Source organism: Silene latifolia, chromosome 7 (genome assembly GCF_048544455.1).
Source record: "Silene latifolia isolate original U9 population chromosome 7, ASM4854445v1, whole genome shotgun sequence".
Lineage (NCBI taxonomy): Eukaryota > Viridiplantae > Streptophyta > Magnoliopsida > Caryophyllales > Caryophyllaceae > Silene > Silene latifolia.
This window is the reverse complement of record NC_133532.1, coordinates 19,315,240-19,332,531: the sequence shown is the minus strand read 5'-3', so window position 1 is coordinate 19,332,531 and position 17,292 is coordinate 19,315,240. Positions and strand designations below refer to the sequence as shown.

At 34.4% G+C, this 17,292-nt stretch overlaps 1 pseudogene; it reads left to right on the top strand.

Annotated features, from left to right (window-relative positions):
- The first annotated feature begins 6,880 nt into the window (after positions 1-6,880).
- LOC141591885 (transcriptional corepressor LEUNIG_HOMOLOG-like) lies at positions 6,881-15,552 on the top strand (annotated as a pseudogene).
- The last annotated feature ends 1,740 nt before the right edge of the window (positions 15,553-17,292 follow it).

The window sequence follows — 17,292 nt, the reverse complement described above, 5'->3', positions numbered from 1 at the left end:
CAACAGTAAAACAAGTTAAATAATCAGCAAATGATATGCAGGAACAACATAACAACAGCACAAAAATACCCAGCAGTTTTATTACAATCTCAAAAGCTGAAAAGATTACCAGCATTAAACCAAAGGTAGGCATGTATACCTTTATACTCAGGCATTTCTTTAAATTTGGGACACAGTATTCCCAAAATTAAATTGGGCAAGCTTATATTCTCATCGTCAATGTCATCAGACCCTCCCTCCTCCAGTTTCCCTTCACCGCCTTCTTTATTTTTCTTCAGTAATGGACCGACCTTATTGTTCTTTAATGAATCTTCCAAACATACCCATGTAATGCGGAATAGGGTAACAGTAAATCGCCTTTGTAGGAATATTTTGAAGATGACATGAGCAGAAATGGAAAGCAAGTGATAAGAACAGGATGAACAGGAAAGGAGAACGAACACGTAAGGAGAAGATTGTGAAGACGATTGAGGGTTTTTAGTGAGACAAAGAGGGATAGATGAAGAGACGAAATGAAAAACGGCAGTAATGAGAGGAGAGCAAGTGAAGTTTCTAGAGAGATTTTTAGGGTTTTCAAATTTTGGGTAAGGAAGATATAGAGACGGTTGTTGGATAAATATCCAATATTTGGAGGGAGTTTTGGACTGACCCAGAAATATGGAGGGAGTTTTGGATTGACCCAAAAATATGGAGGGAGTTTTGGGTTGATCCAAAAAAAGGGAGGGAGTGTTATGTTTTTGGGTGAAAAAATTAAGATGAGGGGAATGGTTTAGGTTTGTTAAGGTGGGTTTATTGTGTTAAGGGAAATAGATTAGGCCCATAATGAAGTGGCAACTTTTGTAAATAAGAAAAGGTCACAAGGACTAAATGGTCAAAAATATGGTTAAATAAGGAAAGTTGAGAAATGGGGCAAACACTAAAACTTTGCCATTAAGAGGAAATGGGGCAAAGATAGTAATTTGGAGGGAGTAGCAAATTACCCCCATAACTTATATACTATGTGCAATTCAACCCCCTAAGTTTCACTTGTAGCAAATTACCCCCATAAGTTTTCAAAAATGTGCAATTAAGCCCAAATCAAATTTTCTACCATTTTTTTTAACTAAAACCTATTATTTTCTATTATAAAAATCATTTTAAATATATCGATTAAAAATTAAATATAATATTTACATATTCAACAAAAAATTTGAACCAAATTTAAGATCAAAAAAATTTGGACATGTAACTTTCATTGTAACTTCACTAAAAAATAAATTTTCGCATATTATGAATATTGTTTCACCAAAATAAATAAATGAAAAAAATTTAAACATGCTTTCTAATAATTAGGAATATTAGGTTTAATATTTGATCAATATTTTTGATTTTTAATAATAGTAAATATATTTAATTTAGTAAATTTCATTTATTTCATTACTAAAAATAAGATATGTGGTAAATTGCACATTAAGAGAAACTTATGGGGCCTATTTGCTACATTTATAAGTTACGGGGCTTAATTGCACATAGTATCAAACTTATGGGGGTGATTTGCTATATTTCCCTTGAATAATTGGTCTATCTTAAGACAAACATATCCTTTCTATGATGGCTTCATGAGAGCATTTAGTTTGGACCTATACAAAATTTAAACCGATCTTGTGATTTAAGATTTGTAAATGACCTTAATACGTTGCGGTGTTTGATGTTGTATAATTCTAGGTCTCCATTAATTTTAGTCAATATGAGTGGTAAGGGCCATCTCTTAAACTGTTTAGGGGTTTGATTCTAGACTCTCATAATGTATATATAGGTTGTTGCACTGTACGATTTTGTGCAGATAAATAGGTTCTTCCAATGAATTTAATAAGTTCTTTTAATTAACGGATTTTTCTCATGGTACCCTTATGGTTTGTCACTTTGTCCATGGTACCCCTCTTTTTAAGAATGTGTCTATAGTGCCCCTAAAGTTCAATATTTGTGTTAATGATACCCTTGTTGGGTTATGCACGTTAAATTAGGAGTAACGGAGTTTGATTAAGGCAAACTAAATTTGGTGAGAAAATTAAGATTTTATCAATTTTATTCAAAAATAAAGTTTGTACCAAATACCCCCGAGGTTTGCAATATATACACTTTTCCCCTTCAGTAACTACTCATTATCTATTTCATACTATAACTAGTTTTGGAGCCCGTGAAAATCACGGGATCGTTAATAATTGATTGTGTTTAAGTGTTTAATTTGTGAATAACTTATATGGAGTAGTCCCTCTCTCTCAATCATTTGTTTAATCTATAAAATATAATTAAAATGCTACCCTTAAATGACAAATAAACGTCACCCAGACAAAGTCACGTAGGATCCAAAAGGCCACCTAGATTAAAATTTAATGCGACGTGACATATCTAAATGTGATGTTGCATATTTTTAATATGACATGGCAAATTCATGTGACATGAATTATAATCAAAACAATACTATTATACTTCATACAAAATATTAGCCTTTCCTAATTCATGAGAAAATAAAATATAAACAAATCATTCAAAAAATTTATTTATCCAAAAATTATTGTGAGTTACAGAATAGTATATTTGATGGAAAATAAAAAAAAAATGATTTAAAGGCCTGGAAGCATTGGAATTGGAACAATGAATTGAAGAATAAAAATTAGTTTCTAACTAATTACTAATTATGCATAGCATTTATTATGCATATTATAAGACTATGATAAGATCAAATTGACATATGTGCATCGTACTTTAACAGTTTGGCTAGCAGTTTGATTTGTAACCTGTTTGACAAAATAAAAATAGAACATAAGTGTTACAAAGGAGACTCAAGTGTAGGAAAGAGTGAAGGATAATAATGTAACAACATGTCAACAACTTATCAAAGATTTTTGCTACCATTCGATATTTCAAATACACCATTATAGAAAAAAAAAGAAAAACCGACAAAAGTGAAAGCCATTGAAACAAAGTAAAAATCTATAAAGAAGATCCATAGCCATTATTTCCAATCTTGTGTATTGTTATTGATACGCGATTATGTCATCCTCCTATAAAATTAATACAAACACAAAAAAAAACTAATAAAATTCTAATTAATTCAAAATATAACAAAAATATAAAGTGAAACAATTAATTTAGTTCTCTATGTATACTTTGCCTACCAATTTTTTGAATAAAGTTGAAAATTCATTATCCTGCAATATTAATATAAACACAAAAAAATAACTAATAATATTCTTATTAATTCAAAATATAATAAAAACAAAAGGCGAAATAATTAATTTAGTTCTTTAGCTATACCTTACTTACCAATTTTTTGAATAAAGTTGGAAATTCATTCTCCTGCAATATTAATACAAACACAAAAACTAATAACAAATTAATACAAAACATAAGAATAATAAAAACGAAACAATTAATTTACTTTTATATGTATACTTTAGGTGCTATTTTTTGAATAAAATTGAAAATTAGGGTGAATATAATAGTTATATATATGAAAAATTCTATTACTAATTCTCTCAAATTTTATGAATGAAAAGAAAATAAAAAATATGGTACATAACTACCGAGTATATATAGTAATGATGAAAAAAAAGTTAAAAGGTCATTTCATTAAATAAAGGAAATAATGGTTAAATAAATAAGGTAAATAAATAACAAAATTTATGAGAGGAGATCAATAGTTTACAACATTTTTTTCTTTATTTTTTGTGTTTAATTTATACCTTAATTTTGAATAAAGTTGGAAATTCATTCCCATGCAATATTAATACAAACACAAAAAATAATAATAAATTAATACAAAACATAAGAATAATAAAAAACGAAACAATTAATTTACTTTTCTATGTTTACTTTAGGTGCTATTTTTTGAATAAAATTGAAAATTAGGGTGAATATAATATTTATATATATATATGAAAAATTCTATTACTAATTCTCTCAAATTTTATGAATGAAAGGAAAATAAAAAAATATGGTACATAACTATTGAGTATATATAGTAATGATGAAAGGAAAGTTAAAAGGTCATTTTATTAAATAAAAGAAATAATGGTTAAATAAATAAGGTAAATAAATAACAAAAATTATGAGAGGAGATCAATAGTTTACCATATTTTTTTTCTTTCTTTTTTGTGTTTATACCTTAATTTTTTTAACTTAAATTTTTTAATTTTCTTAAATTGGTAATTGATGTCACTTTTTTTTGTCATGCCACATCACAATAAACTTGCCATGTCACATTTTTTAGACTAGTCTTTTAAAAAGATTTTATAAATTTTTTTGAATAAAACTGAAAATTAGGGTGAATATAATAGTTATATATATGAAAATTTTTATTACTAATTCTCTCAATTTTATGAATGAAAGGAAAATAAAAAATATGGTACATAACTACTGAGTATATATAGTAATGATGAAAGGAAAGTTAAAAGGTCATTTCATTAAATAAAGGAAATAATGGTTAAATAAATTGATATGCGTGGCAATAGGGAGTGTGTGCGTGGCAATTGGAAGAGTGTGCGTGGCTTTTTCCTAAGCCAATGTGGCATTCGTAATGCACGCATGTTTTTTTCTTCGCCTACGTGGCTTTGTCTACGTGGCTTTTTAAGGTTACTCTTTTAATATAGTTTTATAGATACACATTCAACACCTCCTCATAATACATATCCAACACCTCCATTCAACAGTTATATTCAAAGTTCATTCATCCAAAAAATTACAACAAATCATATGCCACCAAGAAATTACAAAGTTCATCCATCCAAAAACTACAACATATGCATCCAAAAATTGAACCCCAGGGTACCATAGACACATTAGACGAAGTTTGAAATCAAAATTTACTTTTTTGGTTTGTGTTTGTGATAAGGATTACAAGTAAGTGGGATAGGTGATTAGGAAGTATAACCGTCATTAGATGAAGTTTTGCCGATCAAATGTAGGATCATAACGGAAGTTGTAACGACAGTGACACACCAGACACAAATATTGAACCTCAGGGGTACTATAGACACATTCTTAAAAAGAGGGGTATTATGGACAAAGTGACAAACCACAAGGATACCATGGGAAAAAACCGTTTAATTAAAGTTGTCTTAGCCTTTCTTTGAAAATAAATTGATTAAATGGTCGTGAACTTGTGATTTATTAAGCAACTTAAATAGTTAGCCGATTTTTAATTAATGCTCACATTTATAAAGATGCACGACTTTGAGTTTGTGCAAAATTATAGGCACCTAAAATAGCTGATTTAGATTACTTAAACTCTATTACCTAATAAATTTGTGATTAAGCTTAAACATCCCAACAACCTTTTATTTGTTTATCGGAATTAGGACACTACTAGTACTATGACCCTGTTCTTTTGGACTTAAAATCACTTAATTTAAGTTCACTTCAGATCCTATAAGTTCAGTTCAGTTCAGATCCTATAAGTTCAGTTCAGTTCAGATCCTATAAGTTCAGTTCAGTTCAGATCTTATAAGTTAAGTTCAGATCCTATAAGTTCGATTCGATTCGATTCGATCCTATAAGTTCGATTGAGATCTTATACCTCACTTAATTTAAGTTCACTTCGATCCTATAAGTTCGATTCGATTCGATTCGAGATCCTATAAGTTCGATTCGAGATCCTATAAGTTCGATTCGATTCGATTCTATAAGTTCGATTCGATTCGAGATCCTATAAGTTCGATTCGATTCGATTCGAGATCCTATAAGTTCGATTCGATTCGATTCTATAAGTTCGATTGATTCGATCCTATAAGTTCGATTCGATTCGATTCGAGATCCTATAAGTTCGATTCGATTCGGATCGATTAGTTTCAGGTCCAAATTAAAGAACAGGGCCTATATACCCAACTTCATTTTGTTGACTAGCATCATCGTGTAATGTAGCATTATGGTATCTGTTGAAGGGGTTATCTAACCACCAAACCTCAACTTTTGCGGTCTCTAACTAAATTGGTGGCTCTAATACTGCTTGTTGACATCATCGCAAAAGCTCATATCCTTAAGAGCAAGCAACTGACTAATCATAAATAAAAATGAGGGTTTATTCTAAAATCACTTGGTAATAAAAGTGTACTCTGCTAAATTTTAAACTATCTTAGAGCTCTTAAATCCGACGATGTTGGAAAATGCCTTGTTATACACATTGGAAAAGAAATCTCAATATGTATCGTAAACTAGATTAATAATATCCCATGATCTATATTCTGCTCATTTAATTTATGATAAACAGGTTTCCACGGTTAAAATGAGGGTGATACAGTCATCAAGTCCTGGTCATGAAAGTCCAGGCTCCACCAGACCTAACCCACTCTTGACTCTACCTAGGACTTTCCCATGAGAGGAAGAGGACTGGGCCAAACTAACCCAGGTTAACCCAAAATCGGCATGTGGCTTGATCAAGCTAAGCCAAGCTGGACAAATTTTTTGGTAGGTCACGCTAGGAATCTGGGTTCGTAACTGGCCCTGATCGGCTAGGAACAGGTCACAAGGGCCGGAAAAAGTTGACATAAATTCGGGTATGTCCGGACCAACTTGTTCATATGGTCACCTCTATTGTCATTTATATATCTCACATTCTGAATAAATCACGTGAGTCGAGGAAATTGATCATCTGACTCTCCTCTTTTAGAAACAAAATCTCCAATTTTCAGAGAGATTATCACTAAACTAAGAAATATTCATTCAAAAACGAAGTTGTGGCAGCATCCCACACACCACACCCAATGCTTAGGTTTATAGTCGCACTCGTCTTAACCACTTGACTAAGAAATCTTCGTCCCGGAACAAAGTTGTGGCAACACCCCACAGGACACACCCCACACTCGTGACTAATATTAAAATAGACTTAGCTGTACCACATCACACAAACACCCTTGATATTATTTTCCCACATTATTCTTCCTCACTTTAATAATTTAATTATCACTTTCTGCAATTTTTTTCCAATTTCCTCAACAATCCCATGATTTTCTCCCAATTTTAATTTTTTAATCACACCTTTTTTTTAGAAATAAATCTACATAAATACACACATAAATACATAATCATCATCATCATCATAATAAACAATTACTTCTTCACTCCTCTTTCTCTCTTTTCAGTGATCATCTTACTTCTATTTCAGGTTAAGATCTTTTATTATTAATTTTTTGTTACTTAATTTTATCGTGTTTTGTTTTTGTGATTTGTGTTAGTGGATCTTGTAAATTCATGATCTTTTTCGATTTTTATTTGATTTTGATATGTAATTGTTGATTTTACTGAATGTTGCAAAAAGTTTAAATTTTTCAGGTAACAGATTAAAAAATAGGTGGAGAAATAATGTCGCAGAGTAACTGGGAAGCTGATAAGATGTAAGTAAAACTGATTTATTTACACTTTTTTTTTGTGTTACAGAAGTTTTAAATTTTGATTTTTTTTCGTTAAATTATTAGGTAATATTTGTTTTGTATGAACATATGATTGAAAAATGTATTAATTATTGTTAGGTTTTCGGGTTTTGAGTAGAATTTTAGGAAATTTTAGGAAATTAGGGATTTAGAAGTCAAAATTTAGTTAGCAAGTAATGAATTGATGTGACTATTTAAAGAAAGATGCAAGCTTTTTCTGTTTCGGTTCGAAACGAGGGATTAAAGGCTTGATATGATTGATGTAGAAGGGGTTTTGAACGTGGAGATATCGTACCTTAGTCTTAACCACTAGGTGGAGACCTCGTTGTTCAAATTGATTTTTTATGAAGTGGTTTGAAATATCGTGTAGTTTCAGAATGTCTATGTATTTTTTTAATGTTTAAGACTTAAATGTTTTTAGCCTGGTTCTGGGAGGAAGGTTCGAGGTTGGCTTCTCGTTGTTCAAGATTGATTTTTTATGAAGTGGTTTGACTATATGATTATGTTTCACTTCCCTTTTGTTTTTCAATTTTTCTTTTCAATTTTTTCGCATTTTGAGGTGTGCGTTCACCCATGGACGGTTCTAAAGGATGATTCATGTCAGCCGACCCCAAATCATTTTGGGATTAAGGCTCTGATGTTGTTGTTTTGGGAGGAAGGTTTGGTGTTGGCTTTAGTTTTATTAGCTTCCTTGATGCTCTGTACATATAGTATATGACTAATGCACGACATTTTTGAGCTATAAAATACACGGAATAATTTTGTTTAGTAATAGTATGTTACATAGGGTAAGTTGCATTCATCTTCAGCCCCCAAAACTGTACTAAAACGCTTAATTCACGTTGTTTGACTTGCGCTACCATGCAGGCTGGACGTATATATCCATGATTATTTGTTAAAAAGAAAACTGCATAATTCTGCAAAAGCCTTCATGGAGGAAGGGAAGGTGGCTACCGATCCAGTTGGTAAATTACCATCATTTACTTCCAAATTATGTAGATTTGTTGTTGTCCATTAAGTTTGCAGTCATCACCGGCTGCAACATGTTTAATTCCTTAAGGTTTTGCAGCTATTGATGCTCCTGGTGGTTTTCTTTTCGAATGGTGGTCTGTTTTCTGGGATATCTTTATTGCTAGAACAAATGAAAAGCACTCTGAAGCTGCAGCAGCTTATATCGAGGTGTTTTTTCTTCTACAGTTAGTGCTCACCTTTTTAGTCTTCACCTTTTTGCTGTATAACCTATATATATATATCTGAGCTTTTATGAATTTAATTAGAAATCTAACTTCTAATTTTGTAGCATTTTAAAGGATAGTTTCTTACGTAGAAAGCATGTTGCTATTTGGCTGAGGATTTGTTTTAATGGTTTAGAAATAGAAGGAAGGTGATCTTTAGCAGGACCTTTTTCACCTTGTGCTAGACTGCTAGCTTTACTTACCTGAGAGGCTAGACTGCTAGCTTTACTTACCTGAGAGGCCTCTCCCCGACACTATTAAAAAAATGCTACTATTTTACTGTTGAAATCTTCAATATTTAATTTTTTATTCTTATGGATCATATAACCACATGCACTATTTTCAACACATGTACAATTTACTATGTTTTTGGGAGGGGGAGGAGGAGGGTGATTCTTAAGAAATAATCCTGGCTACTATTTAGCATTAAATTTGTGTATTTTTAGATGTACCCCAAAGATGGCAATCCTCGGATAGAGTAGCTTCCATGCACAACTGTTCTGTTGAAACTGGATTGAGTTGTTTTCTCCTATAAATTTATTATCAGACGCAACAAATGAAGACCAGAGAACAGCAGCAGCAGCAGCAGCAGCAACAGCAGCAACTACACATGCAACAGATGCAAATCATGCAGCAGCGGAACGCTCAGATGCAGAGAGGTGGTGCTATTCACCCTCCGCTTGGTGGACCTGTTAATGGTATGAACTTCTATTAGATGACGGGTTTATCTTAGTTATGTGTGCTTAGAATTAGTGAAGGTTGCGCGAACTCTCTCATCAATTGATTCAGATGGATTTCCAGGTATGATGGATAACAGGATAGCCCTTCTAAAACCAGCAGGCAATCAGCAAGGGTAAAAATGTCTCTCCTTACCAAAATTTATGTGTCTTAGCTTTTGCAAACGCCTCTTCTTAGACTGGAAAGCTTGTTATATTTGCCATTGTTCTTGATTCAGCCAGTTGGTTCAAGGCAATTCTGGGAACATGTCTGCAGCGTTGCAGCAAATCCAGTCACGACCTCATTTGGCCACGGTAAGTAGCAAATCTTTCTTATTTTTCACATATACTAACTATTTTTTTTCTTAACATTGACAAGCATCCTCCCAAGTATGACAAAATATTGACTTGTAACGTATGACATAATAGGAGATCAAGACAGAGGTGAATGTAGGTGCATCTCAAAAATCTATGCAGATGGATCCTTCATCAATCTATGGACAGACAATTTTGCAATCCAAATCTGGGCTTCCAGGTGCAGGTCTTAATATGATGACTTGAATTTGTTTTCTGTCTTCCTATTTGTTCTTGCAATTATTACTCGTATTAAATTGTCAAGAGCATAGAGCAAATAGGTTTAATGAGGCCATGTGAATAAACTAGAAGGAGAAAATATGATTTTAATTCTTTAACAGATCAATTTGGTTCCTACACGTCTTAATTATTACTCTGTATATTTCTTTTGATTATACTCTTTCAATTTTTTCGTTTTTATTTTATTTTGTACTTTCACCAGCACTTGCCTATTCTCTTTTTACGTAGACGAGAAATACGAGATTGCTTATGATAGCTTAAGAGCTTAATCATCGAGCTCGCCTTTTGCATAAGTTGTCAAACCCTTAGTATCTTTTGTTGGTATTCCATGTTATGTAAAAATATTGTTTACTGAATAGTTTATCTTTCAGTGTCTATTTATCAAATACGGCTTTTAATTTTAACTATGACGAGAACTTTGAATAGGTATAAATTCCGGTATCAACAATCTACCTCTGAAGGGTTGGCCCCTAACTGTAAGTTTCCATTCTTTTCAAGATCATCTAACATGTTTGGTCTGTGGTCATATTTCTTGATATTTACTTGGGGTAAGTACTCTGTATTTTAAGCAGGGAATTGATCAGTTAAGAATGCAATCACAAAAGCAAGCACCACTAATGCAAAATCAAATTCTTTTGGCGGCACAAAGAAGAAACAAGTCATGTCACAGGCTCAGGCACAAAATAGTCTTGGAAGTTCACCAAGTTATGGAGATAATGATCCTAGGAGGTTTGGTGGACTTCCTAAAGGTACCTTGAATATCAAAGAAGCCCAATCGACAAGAAGTGACGTTTGCTCTCCGATGCAATCTAGTTCACCACAGGTCTGAAAGCTCTTTTCACCATTTGCTTTAATTTGCACTGCTTCCATCCAAAGTAGACTGATCACTATCTCATCTTGGTTTGTCCCAAATAAATGGTATTACAAATTTGTAATTGTCTTATATCACCCTCTATCAAAAAGAGCATACTGCAAGGGATCAAATGAGAATAGAGCTGAACTTTGTGTAAAGATGGCTGTTAGGGATATTAAGGATGTTTTCATCAATCTCTAACCCTACATCTCATGTTAGATATTGCACTCATGCTATGAATGTTTAACATCGCTGTAGCCGAATTACTGACATTGGCAACAAGCAGTTGGTATGTTGGAATTATTCAAATTTGTGGGTGACCAAGCAAGTTTCCTACTGACTAATATAGTGGTATTATGGTAGTAACCTGCTTATATGCAATGTCAATATAGCATGGATGAGGGTATCCATTGTTATAAACACCTACAATTTTGGAGTTCAGTAATCAGGGGATTACAGATTTTTTTTTTTCAAAAAAAATTGACAGCTATGTGATCAGCAGGCACATGTATCATTTTTTTTTCCTGTTTTTTTTCAGTGAATTTAAACACGTTCTCGTCTCTTCAAATCTCTGTATTTTTATTTTTCACCTTATGGAACACGTTAAGCATGGAAATGCTCCTGTCTATCTTTTGGAAAGCAAAAAGTAGATGTAGACTGATGTAGCATCATATTCCCCTGGTTAATCTTCAGCATACACTGTCATCTTTTTCACTTTTAGTAGAATTTTGGATCTTTTATTATATGTCCATCTGGTTTTCAATCATTATTTCATTTCCTACATTCTTTATCTTTATTTCACAGATGAAGATGAGCCAAATCCAACAGCCTCCTACACAGCAGCAAGAACAGTTACAACAGCAGCAAGCTCAACAGGTTGTGCGCCTTCTCATGGAACTTATCATAATTCTCTGTTGTTAATATCATATTTTCCTGTCTAATTGTTTATTTTCAAATTGAGACCTTTTTTGCATTTATGATACTGAATTACTGACTCCAATCGTACGTCTTGTCCACCTTGTACCGGATATGATCCGTTTTTATAGGGGGTATCCTGGTATGGCGTATTCTTTAAAATTCTACTTCTCTCTCATTCGCCGTTTCTAGCTAAGATTGGGTACTCCCATGTCCATACAAAAATAGCACATATAGTTCAGTCCTCTTAAATTGTGGATATAATATGTCATTTAATGTAAACAAACCGGTATATCTTTTGTTCCAACACTCGTCGTAAAAGTTATGCTCTCCTCAGAAGTAGCCTATTTGTGTAGCTCATATAAATGAAGATGTATTTGTGTATATGACTATATGATATGACCATATGGTCAAACTGTATACCTCACTTCTCCATTTTTATACGCAGTATGGTGAAACGTAATCATACTTTAACAAGTGGACTTTTTCATTTAATTTGCAAATGACATGGAATGAAAGAGCTATTTTGCTCCAAGTCTTTTTAATATTATTTTTATGCAACAGAATAGAAAAAGGAAACAACACTCTTCATCTGGACCGGCAAATAGTACCGGCACAGGCAATACAGTAGGTCCTTCACCTAATTCTCCCCCTTCAACGCATACACCTGGTGATGGCAGTGGGACAGCCAACAGCCTCCAGCAGGCCAACAGCATGCCTAAGAGTTTAATGATGTATGGCGCCGAAGGGACTGGAGGATTGGCTTCTTCTTCAAATCAGCTGGTATCTTCTTAAATGAATACCTTACCTGTAGGTGCTGCGTTTGACTTATATAATCTCTGCATGTCGACTGAAATTTTTCTTTTGGTTCAGGACGATATAGAGCATTTTGGAGATGTAGCCCTTGAAGATAATGTCGAATCATTCTTGTCACATGATGCAGGGGATGGAAGAGATCTTTATGCGACACTTAAACAAAGTCCAGCTGAACCAAAGGAGGCCCCCAAAGGTATGTGGATTGTATAGTAAATAATGCATTCCTTGCAATGGTTTTGAAATTTTGAACTTCATGTATAAACTATTTTTTTTTTCAGCCTTTTCATTTGCTGAAGTGGGCTGTATACGTACAAGGAACACTGTGACAAGCTGTCATTTTTCATCAGATGGGAAGTTTGTAGCTAGTGCCGGCCACGACAAGAAGGTGTGATACTTTTTACTCAACTTTTTCTGTCACTAATATCTCTGCACGCCCAATGATAACGTTGGTAGTCAGGGAACATGGCACACCCAATGGTTTATATATGTTTGCAATAACAATGTAATTTCTGTTATATCCTTTTGTTGCTTAGGCTGTCCTCTGGAACATGGATACCCTGGCAACAGAGAGTACTCCGGAGGAGCACAAATCTGTAATTACAGATGTTCGTTTCAGGCCAAATTCAACCCATTTGGCTACTGCTTCATTTGATGGATCTGTGCGGCTATGGGATGCATCTAATGTTGGTTTTCAAGTTACACTTAGCTCTTTTCTGATAATTTGCTTGAACTTCAATACCTAGTTGACATTTTTTGTCGTCTTCATGCAGCCGAGCTATTGTTTGAATGCCTACCCTGGGCGAGGTGCTCATGTGATGTCTCTGGATTTCCACCCTAAAAAGAACGACCTTTTCTGTTTTTGTGACAGTAACAATGAAATCCACTATTGGGCCATGAGTCCATTTTCCTGTGTTCGTGTGTCTAAGGTTAGTACTCCATATCTTTGGCTTTGAGAATGTTTTTGCAGTGGTTTGAGATACTTATAGTTGGACATATCAGGGTGGTACTGCATTAGTGAGATTTCAACCCAGAGTAGGACAGCTTCTTGCAGCTGCGTCAGACAAAGTTGTGTCCATCTTTGATATCGAATCAGACAGACTGATGCATTCCTTCCAGGTTAGTTTGAGTTTACTTGTCATTTGTTGGCCAAGCTAACACCTTTGCTAGACCTAACCTGTCCACATGGTTAATGTTTGAAAATAGGCACATACTGATGTTGTAAACTATCTTTGCTGGGATGCAAGTGGAGAACTTCTGGCGTCAGTTAGTCAAGATTGTGTAAAAGTTTGGTCCTTGACATCAGGAGACTGCGTTCATGAGTTGAGTGGGAATCAGTTCAATTCATGCGTCTTTCATCCTAGTTACTCAACCCTATTGGTTGTCGGAGGGACACGGGTAAGTTGCTTTTTTTTCCTTCCTCCTTGAAAGATCTTATAAAATCATAATTCAGTGAAACCTTCAACAATGGCTTTTTGTGTGTCCAATGAATGGAATGCGAGTTATCGTTTCTGTTGTATACACATGGTATGCCTGAAAATACCCTTCCTAATCAGTGATGTATTGAGAAAATACCCTTGCTAATCGATGATCTATCTGTATTTAGATTTGAATAGGTCCTATCCCTAAGGCTCTGTTAGATTCGGAGGAAATATTCCCACGGAATATTATTTGCTTCAATGTAAAAAGTTATCACTAGAAAATAGAGTTCCAGGCTTTCTTTGTTGCTTAGGAAAAATGGGTGGAGAAGGGAATGATTGGCATTTTTTGAAGGACAATAGGCTACACTTGGGACAGTTGGAAGGATTTATATTTTTTGTTTTCAATTTTTTCCCCCTTCATTTTACCCTTCATCAAACAAAGAGAATGGGGGAAAATATTAAATAACTAAGAATTTGCTTGTTGAAGTCATTTATAATTTATATGTGTAAATGTATGAAACAAAGGAATATAAGTCATTAAGTTGTAATACCAATACCCTTCAGGAGGAAAATCAATGTTACATGGATGCCCGGATGGTTGATTAACATAATAATTCGACATGATTGGTAATGAAAGAATACCCAAAAAAAGCACCAGAACATGAGGGCCTTGATCCCAAAATGGTTTTCTTTATTTAGTGTTGAACAAATTAATATAGCTTTTCTTTATCCTATATCTGATTATCTGATTCGAGCTGGTAATCCATTTGTATCCTATCTGAAAAAAATAGAATTTAAAATAGAATTTCCGAAGTGGCTTGGATCGGACAGTGAAAAGTTGGATTTTCGAATATGGATATCCGGTACAATAGTCAGATTTGGATAGGACATTCAGTCCAAGCTTTCTACTTGCAGCACATGTGAGATTGGCATTGTCTCTGAAACTAGAAATTGATGAATGGATGAATTTATTCGGTTTCTAGTAAAAAAAGCATCAATAATTTATCCATGAATAAAAAGTTTGGTAATTTCAACTTGATCAGAATTTGGAGTTATGGAACATGGCTGAAAACCGGAGCATGTCAATTCGAGCGCATGAGAACATTGTATCAGCGTTGGCAGCGTCTTCCACTGGAATGGTTGCTTCAGCAGGACATGATGGCTCTGTTAAACTCTGGAAATAATAGTTATATTCAAATTACATATCCTTAATTCATATTTAGTAATATAATCCTGAAATTTCAGACAAGTCTGAGAAATAAATGTCCAGGTGGTAAGCCGGGATCAGCAATAGATACCGTGGCCCTGACCGCAGGCTTCTGTTACTATTTATGGCATTCAAGTGTGGTCAATGGAGGTGGTCTAGACATGAACAATGCAGCTAGTGTTTGATAATGAGAATATGTAGAGCCGGCAATTGATGTTTATGTTGATTTATGTTCGTGGTGCCTAAGGCAAATATATAGTCGTCCTGTTGTATTTAGTCCATCCAGTGTTTTTAGTACATCTGATCCACTTCTCATAGTATTTTTGTTCTGGTCGAATTTCCTTGTCGAATTCTCTACATCTTTTAGCATTATAGCAAAGGCTTTGTTGAAATTCTTGTCGAATCCTCTTAATATTATTGGTTTTGAAGCAAAGGTTAGTTGATGCGTTGGATACTGACAACGGTTGCTGTGTCCGCATTTTGATGCCACAGTAACCTACTTTAGATGCGGTATTAACTCATACTCGAAAAATCATATTGAGTACTTATAATTTTTTCACTGAAGCAAGCCAATGTACTGAATTTGGTATCCCTATCTTCCAATAGTCAGATTCGAAATATCGTCATGTTCCTAATCCTAAAATCCTAAAAGCCTCCAACGTTACAAGTTCTTCGCATAGCTCTGTTCATGAAATACTAGATTCAATAATACTGGAAAGGGTACTGCGCAGTCGCGCAGAGACAGGAAGACGAGATGGTTGGGTTTCGAGTAAGAAAGAAGCCCTTGCAAACCCTTCCATCAGTGAAAATGCCTGTCCAAAAGGCTGAACCAAGGAAGACTTTGTTGTGTTTCACTTTAAACCAAAGGTCTGTTCAGCAGTTCAGGGCACGTGTTGAGCGCTAACCAAGCTCCTTTTGATCCTCTTTAGTCGAGTTAGACCTCTGCTGAGCTATTATAAGTAGGAGGATGACGGATTTCCCTTTCAGAGCTGATGGAATCCCCTTCAGTGAGCAAACGGATGAATTTAGACAGCATTTAGAACAGGTATCTGGTACGTTGGAATGTCCTAGCCAGAGCTAGTGACTAGTGAGGAATGCACACACAAGATACATTTCTTTTCTTAAATCCATTGAACATACATTCCTGAGAGCGACGGAATTTACTCTTAGGGTGTGTTTGGATAGCAAAAGTGGAGAGAAAGGGAGGGGAGGGAGAAGGAGGGAAGAGAAAGGGATGGAAGGGAAGGGGAGGGAGAATGGAGGAGGTTATTTTCCCTCCAAATCTTGCCTTTGTTGGAGAGAAAATAATTTGGCTTGGAGGGGGAAATGGAGGGATTCATTTTCCCTCCCCTCAAAATTCCTCCACCTCCATTTTGCTAACCAAACAAATGATTTATCATCCCTTCTTTTCCCTCCCCTCTCTTTCCCTCCAAATCCTCCTATCCAAACAGACCCTTAGAGATACATGTGCATTATGAAATATACATCGGAACCATATTTAGCATTTGGTCGTAACTGTCTTTCAGTCTACTGCAGGAGTAATCTCTGAAATCTTTGTTATTTTGTGATATATCCTACATTTTCTCTCTCGTAAAATAAGTCACAAGGACGATTTTAATGCTAACGAATTTCAAACTTAGATTAGAGTTATGAGTCTAGAGTTTTTTTAACAAACAAGAAGAATAACCATACTCTTCCTGAGATAACCATTTAACTGCATTGCTAAATAAGTTAACTATACGCGGCTATATTTGAAAAAGTTTCCGCCTAAAATTAAGTGTCGAAGTGGTGCTTATGTTGACATGAAGACAAAGTGAAGTGTCGAATTAACATAGATCAGATTTTCAACCTTTGGAGAGTATTATGAATGAGTAATGCGCCCACCTTTCAAGGAGTACCAATGGGGCATTGAAATGATAACCACTCTTTCCTTGTATCTTCAACTAGGATTCCATGAAGGTGAAGTCAAGCTCATTTACAGTTGAGGGGCCGCGGCAAGCAAGTAGAGTTCTTGCTATAAACCGATAAGTAAGCCGGATGATAGGATTTTTTATAAAAGAGGCCGAACAATCTTCGATTTTGGACAAATCACGACCCGTCAATGCTCGCCAAAGCGGTGCTATTAGTTAGTA